The following is a 7,250-nucleotide window of genomic DNA, read 5'->3' on the forward strand; positions in this document are numbered from 1 at the left end:
TGGGACAGGCACCGTGACCACTTTGATTGCCTTATTTCTAGCCCAACACTTGCTGCGGGGCCTGACACACGATAAACATTTGACAAATACCCCAATTATTATTATTACTATTGCAGTAAAACCTAGGTAATAGACACATTCCTGCCCACAAGGAGATTACAGACTGGGGGAGGGTGGAGGGAAGGGTGAGGGGGAATATTCAGGAATATTACAAAATTATGGATATGCTGGAACTTTGTAAGTGCTTAATACAAGAGTTATTGATGATTGTTATTAGAAAAGGAGGAGGGGAAGCAATTGAGGGATATTCCCAAAGTCACACAGCAAGTCAATTAAGTACATCTGATTGACTCACTGACTAACTGGGTCGTGTAATGTCGGACAAACTCCAGTCTGAGCCGTTGCCCATCCCGTGCTGCCTTCTCCCTGTCTCTTGGACTGGGCTAGGGTGGGGTTCGAGACCTTCTAGGCCCAACCAATTTGACGGGGCAGAGAGAAATCTGACAGCCTCCCGCCTATGAGAGCCACGCTCTTCAGAGCCATTCCTCTAGAGCCCCCCCAGGCTGGGGAGGGGGACAGAAAAGGAGAAAAAGAAGGTGTCAGTGGCCCCTCTTTGAACTCTCAAGACTCCCCCCTGCTTTAACTGCCTGTGTCAGACTGAAGGAATGAGATCTAGGATTGGGAGGGAGGGGTGAGGGTGCTAGATTGGCAATCGAGCAGTTCGAAGCTGGGGTCAGCCCTCCTGCTTTGAGTGCACAGCTAGAACCCCAGACTGTTGCCGTATTGTACATTCCAAGCTCTTAGTACAGTGCTCTGCACATAGTAAGCGCTCAATAAATACTATCGAATGAATGAATGAAATGATAATGCTCCTGTGGGGCAGGGCCAGCTGCCAGTGGCTCACGGAGACTCAGGAGCGTGAAGAACGTATACATTTTATTCCAGATACATTTGGTTTCACAAAAGACCAGTCAGGCAAGGCGACAGGGAGGGGAAGAGGAGAGGAGGGGGCCAGACTGTGCCATTTCCTTCGGTGAGGGGGGAAAAACCACTTTGCATCTTCCCCCTCTACCATTTGCTACTAATCGACCCCACCCCTCACTGGGCTCCTCCGGGAGGGATGGATGACACATGGCAGTCACACACACATACACACACCCCGACTACTCCTGCCCCTGTGCCCCGCTCCCTCAGGGGCACCCCCCTCGGGCGGTAACGGGAGTCTGTACTCTTGAGGCCAGAGATGGCCAGAGAGCTCTATACAGACCAGATCAGACGGAAATCGCGCTGACTATAGAATTAAGGGCCCCAGGCGACTTCACACCTGCTCTGAGGTCTGTCAACCGAGCACCCGTCCAGAACTCTAGACCCCCGTTTCCATAACCCGTGTCCCGTCCGAAGAAGGGCGGCCCCTCTGACCCTGCTCTGGTCCCGGCCCTCGTTCTCACACCGGACACGCCACATCCATCACCTCTTAGAGTTGCCAGAGACTGGGGTGGCACCCGTGATGCAGCGTTTGACCCTTGGCCGCCAAAGGAAATGGCATTGTCTGGATGGAGGGACTACAATTTTGGACTTGGGGGTAGGGCGGGGTGGGGTGGGGGGGGGGACGGCCAGGTGGCAACGGCCTGGTGCCGACCGATTCCCTCAGGGTGGAGCCAGTGCGGTGCCCCCGGGGTCCCCTGAGTGGCCGCTTAGTCGTCCGCTGTCCGGAAGACTGGGTGGTCCGGTTCAGGTCCGGGTTGTGGCTTCCTGGGGACGGAAGGGACCGTCGGTTGCCTGCTGCGGTGTGTCCCAGCCAACCCGTGGGGAGCGTGCCAGCCCATCACTGTTTGGTTAGAGGGGAAAAAAAAGGGTCGAATGGGTCTCCGGCCAGGGAGCGGGAAGTTGGATGTTGGGTAGGAGCCTGGTGAGGGATTCGGATTGGGTCACCGCTCCAATTTGTGAGCTAGAAGGACAGAGTGGATTGTGTATGTGCTGTGGGGGATAAGAATGCCTTCGCTCTACTGTCTCAAGCGCTCTGTATTAGTGCTCTAGACCTAAGTGCTCAATACATACCACTGATTCCTCCCACTTGTCCCCAACAGAGCTCCAACGGCCCCAAGCTCGGGGGATGACGCTCGTTGTCCTGTCCACACCGAGATGTCCTCGGAGAAGCTGGCTCTGGCACCGCCGGGTCTCCCATGAACCATCTGGGGCTCAGGCTTCTTCCTTGGCCCTAAGAATTCATCTGGTCAGGTCTCAGGGCATTCTTGTTCTGCCTCCGTCCTTGGGGCAGGAGGTCCTGAGATTGAGAGAGAGCAAGAGAGAGGAGAGAGTGAGAGATAGGAAAAAGAGCGAGAGAGAGACCCCTCCAATACAGGGATAGGCAGAGACAGGACAGAGCAGCTGCCCCTCTCACGCCCTGGAGGGGAGGCCCTGGCTGGTTTTGGCTCAAGACGGAATAGCCCAGGCAGTGTGGATTTCCCGGGATAAAGTCTCAGCCCCTGCAGACTCTCTCCCCAACACACCCACACACCCACTTCCCCAAGGTCTTACCTGTAAGCGAGAAGATCCGGGCGAGTTCTCCAGTGGGGTAGAAAGAAGTTGGGCTTCTGCCTTTTCTCCTCACGCGGCCAAGTCCCTGAACACTTACCCCGTGCCAGTCCGGTCCTTCACCCCTGCTCCTCCTCCACTCCGCTCCCAGTAGAACCCCACTGGGGCGGCTGACCCCAAGTTTGCTCTGACATGAGCAAGACCACACCCCATTAAACACCCTCTTTGGCGAGTTGGGGAAATCAGACACGACCCCTACCCACTGGGGCTTACAATCTAAATCAGTCAGTCAGTCAACCGGATTTGAGCTCTGGGTGCAGAGCACTGGATTAAACCCTTGGGAGAGTACACGAGAACCACGTAACGGACACGGGACCCGCCGACGGGCTTCGAGTCTAGAGGGGGAAGCGCCGAGTTCGGAAGAACGTGGTACGGATACGTCAGAGCCTTCAACCCTACAGACCACACGATCCCTGCTCTCGAGAAGCTTACAGGCTACGGGACCGACACACGTGGAACGGCGGTACAGGAAGTCGTGCACGGTGAACCCAAGTTTAGCTTCAGACGGCGGGTCGAGTACATTTAAAAAAAAGTAAATCGGTACAGAGAGTGAAGAGAGGTAGTACTGCATTAAGACGGCGGAAACGATCATCCAAGGCTCTTGGCGGAGCACCGTACGAAGAACAGGGTGAGGGTGAGAAGACTCAATTACCAAGGACGCCCATTTCGGTCAGTCAGTCGTATTTATCCAGCACTTACCGTGAACAGAGCACAATACCACAATCATCAGACAGATTTCCTGCCCACTGTGGGTTTACCATGTAGAGGGGAAGACGTAAACTAATAGAAACAAATTATACGCTTTTCATTATAAGTCATGACGAGCGGAGGGAGAAATCATCTGCAGAGGAGGTTCCAACTCAGTCCCCCAGTTGCTGAGTATCTATTGAGTACTCGGTGTTTGGGAATATACAGTTTAACAACAGACGCGTTCCGTGTTCACCAGAAGCGTACAGTCTGCTCCACGCGGGTAGAGCTACTGAACGCCGACTCGTTCCTGGGCTTTTGGGGAGCCATAACCGAGCCCCACGGGGGTTGAAGGAGAGACTCGTATCTTGGAGAAACCCAAAAAGTGCCCCCCGACAGCCAGCTGTGTCGGCACAACCCTGCCCTCGAGGGGCTTCCAGTTCTAGACCCCGAGGGGTACACGACCATCCTGCCACCCTGCCCTTCCCCTGGCAGCGGGTCTCGGGTCCTGCCCCTGAGGGCTCACAATCTGATGCTCCGATAGTGACGCTTCCAAGACCCCTCCACAGCGCTGAATCCAACAAAGAGAGAGCGTGGGCGCATGAAAATGTGCATGAAAGGCACACACAAGGGCGCACGAAAGGGCGCGTGGAAGGACGCACGAAAGGGCGCGTGGAAGGACGCGCCCAAGGGCGCGTGGAAGGACGCGCCCAAGGGCGCGTGGAAGGACGCTCCCAAGGGCGCGTGGAAGGACGCTCCCAAGGGCGCGTGGAAGGACGCTCCCAAGGGCGCGTGGAAGGACGCTCCCAAGGGCGCGTGGAAGGACGCTCCCAAGGGCGCGTGGAAGGACGCTCCCAAGGGCGCGTGGAAGGACGCTCCCAAGGGCGCGTGGAAGGACGCTCCCAAGGGCGCATGAAGGCTGGTTTTGCACCCCCTTGGGAATGACAGGGGGTACAAACTGACAAAAGCCATCTCTCACCTTCTAGCACTTTCCAAGCTCAGTGTGCAGTGCTCAGGTTGTGGGAGGTCACTGGCCTTGGTGACTTGGAGTGGGAAATACTAGCTAATGGGGCTGGCACAAGGAAAAGGGCACAATGACAGGAACACAGAGACAGAGACACACACAGAGACACACACAGAGACAGTGAGCATGCATGTCCATGCACCCCATGGATTCTGCCCCATCCCTCTCTCCCCCCACCATAACCCTCTTCTCCAAACCCAGAGAACCCATCATCCTCTCTAAACATAGACTTCATAGTATCACAACTCCTCAACTTCCCTCCACTCCAGAAATATTTTCTTGTCCCAATCAGACACTTCTCTTCCTGGATCCCAGACTCATCTCCCAGTCAGCAAAAATAAAGCCTGTGGCATGCCCCGCTCCCCTAGGGCATAGGTACTGTAGCCAAATCCGAGGCTGGACCCCCAAACACTATCGCCCCGCACATCGGTGTCCAATCTGATTATCCTGTACCTATCCCAGCACAGTGCTTGACACGTAGTAAATACTTAACCGGCACCATCACCACATCAGCAATATGGACAACTCAGAACTATCAAACCCATTCCCTGGACCGCTCTCGGCCCTCTCCATAACCCACACATCATTAATGCGGTCGACATAGCGTATCCAGCCCTGGTCCCACTCCCTAATACCAGGTCCGGCTTTCACCACCTTTTCCTGGATATTAGTTTTTCGAGCCCTACGATAACAATAATAAATTAGGGGCTCGTTAAACTCTTACTACGTCCAACACTATTCTAAGTGCTGGGGCAGAGATTGTCTCTCCTCACTGCTGAATTGTACTTGCCCAGCAGTGCTCTGCATGTAGTAAGCGCTTAATAAATATCACTGAATAGAAACAAGGTAATCGGGTTGTCCCATGCAGACTCACAGCCCTAGATTATCAACCCAGATCTTCGATATCGGCGCACACCCCAACTCATTCGGATTAAGAGAGTATTTACTGTGGGCAGAACACTGCAGTAAGCACTTGGGGAAATACCATATAATCCCAACTGCAGCCCCCTGCCCCACCCACGGCATCGCCCCCACTCTTTCAATCACCCCCGCCTTGGGTACCCCCTCCTCACCTACAAACCCTTGAGACCAGCCCATTCCTCAACCACCAGAATCAGTAAGACAACCCAGTATCCAAACCCTAAGCACGCCCATAAACAGCACGGCCCAGTGGCAAGAGTCGAAAGACTTGAGTTCTCATTCCAGTTCTGCCCCCTGTCTACTGTGTGACCTCAGGCAAGGCACTTAACTTCCCTGGGCTTCGGTTACCTCAGTTGTAAAATGGGGATCAAGACCCGGGACAGCCTGATTACCTTGCCTCTACCCCTGCACTTAACACATGAAAAGCACTTCGATACCATCATCGTCATTATTATAAGCCAACCACAGCAGCACCCGACTCATTTCCGAACCATCCGTATAAAACCAACTCCCCCCACAAGCCACCCCATCACCCATGTACACAACATCAGTATCCTTATGTTGCCCCCCAAAACACCAACCCGGGTGCCTCTAAAGCCATGAAAACCAACATACCTCTACAAAGCCCATCGGCACCACCAATTCAACAAGGATCAATTAACACAGCTGAACAAAAGAAAAATTAAACCAACTGGGCACCAGAGGCCCTACTCACCCAACACCGAGTGCAGCATACTCAACCTCCACTCAAACCCCTATAGAAAGTAGGGCCCACGGGCTCTATATGGAGCAGGGAAAGTTCCAGCAGCCTCTGGGGCTTTAAAGGGGAAGCGTCGCTCGCCCCGTTGAACGGAACCTAATGGAGAGATTGAGTTTCTGTGGGTGGGGCTGTAAAATCAGGGAAAGAAGAGGGAAGAAGACTATTAAGGAGAAAGGGATCTGCAGCTGCTCATCATTAAAAGGATCTGGAAAAAAAAAATCCTTAATTATGGAGACCCGCAACCCATTCATATACTCCTTGAGGATGGGGTCTAATTCTCTTCCAGGGCTCTCCCAGCGCTTAGTACAGTGTTTTCCACACAGGAGGAGAGTCGATGAATAAGAATGATTGAGTGAATGAATGAATCAATTAATCAATTAACTGAAACTCTTCCCTGAGGCCTCCCCAGTCCAAAGCCCCTTCACTCTGTCACTCCCTTTTTTTCCCCCTTTAATGGTATCTGTTAAGCTCTTTCTAAGTGCCAGGCACCGGGCTGGGTGCCGCGGTGGGTCTAAGACAGTGGAGACGGTCCCTGTCCCACATGGGGCTCACACTCTCGATCCCCCATTTTACAGATGAGGTGACTGAGGCCCAGAGAAGTGAAACGAGTGGCCCAGGGTCACGCAGCGGATGGGTAGCGGAGCCGGGGTTGAAAGCAAAAACCCTTCTACAGCCCACAGGGCACATTCCGCCCCCCTGCCGTTAATCTCCTCGCTGTGTCTCGTCCTCGCCCGGCCCGCCGTCGACCCCGGCCCACGTTCTACCTCTGCCCTCCCTCCTCACATCTGCCAAACTAGCACACTTCCCCCTTTCAAAGCCCTCCTGAAAGCTCACCTCCTCCAAGAGGCCTTCCCCTAGTGATCCTCTTTCTCCTCTCCTCCCCATCGCCCCTTTCCCTCGCTCTGCTCTAGCCCCCTCCCTGCCCCACAGCGATTATCTGCCCATATTCGTCGTTCTCTTTATTTTATTAATGGTGCGTGTATATCTATATTTCTACTGATGCCTGTCTACTTGTTTTGTTTCGTTGTCTGGTCCCACCTCCTAGACTGTGAGCCCACTGTTGGGTAGGGATTGTCCCTAGTTGTTGCCGAACGGAACTTTCCAAGAGCTGAGTACGGTGCTCCGCACACAGTAAGCGCGCAATAAATACGATTGAACGAATGGACCCGGGTCCTCTGACTCCCAGGCACGGGCCTTTTCCAGCAGGCCGTGCCGCTTCTCTCATCCCTGCTTCTGTCCCATTCAGCTTCCTGGGAAGGACCG

Source organism: Ornithorhynchus anatinus, chromosome 15, assembly GCF_004115215.2.
Source record: "Ornithorhynchus anatinus isolate Pmale09 chromosome 15, mOrnAna1.pri.v4, whole genome shotgun sequence".
In the NCBI taxonomy this organism is placed as follows: Eukaryota; Metazoa; Chordata; class Mammalia; order Monotremata; family Ornithorhynchidae; genus Ornithorhynchus; species Ornithorhynchus anatinus.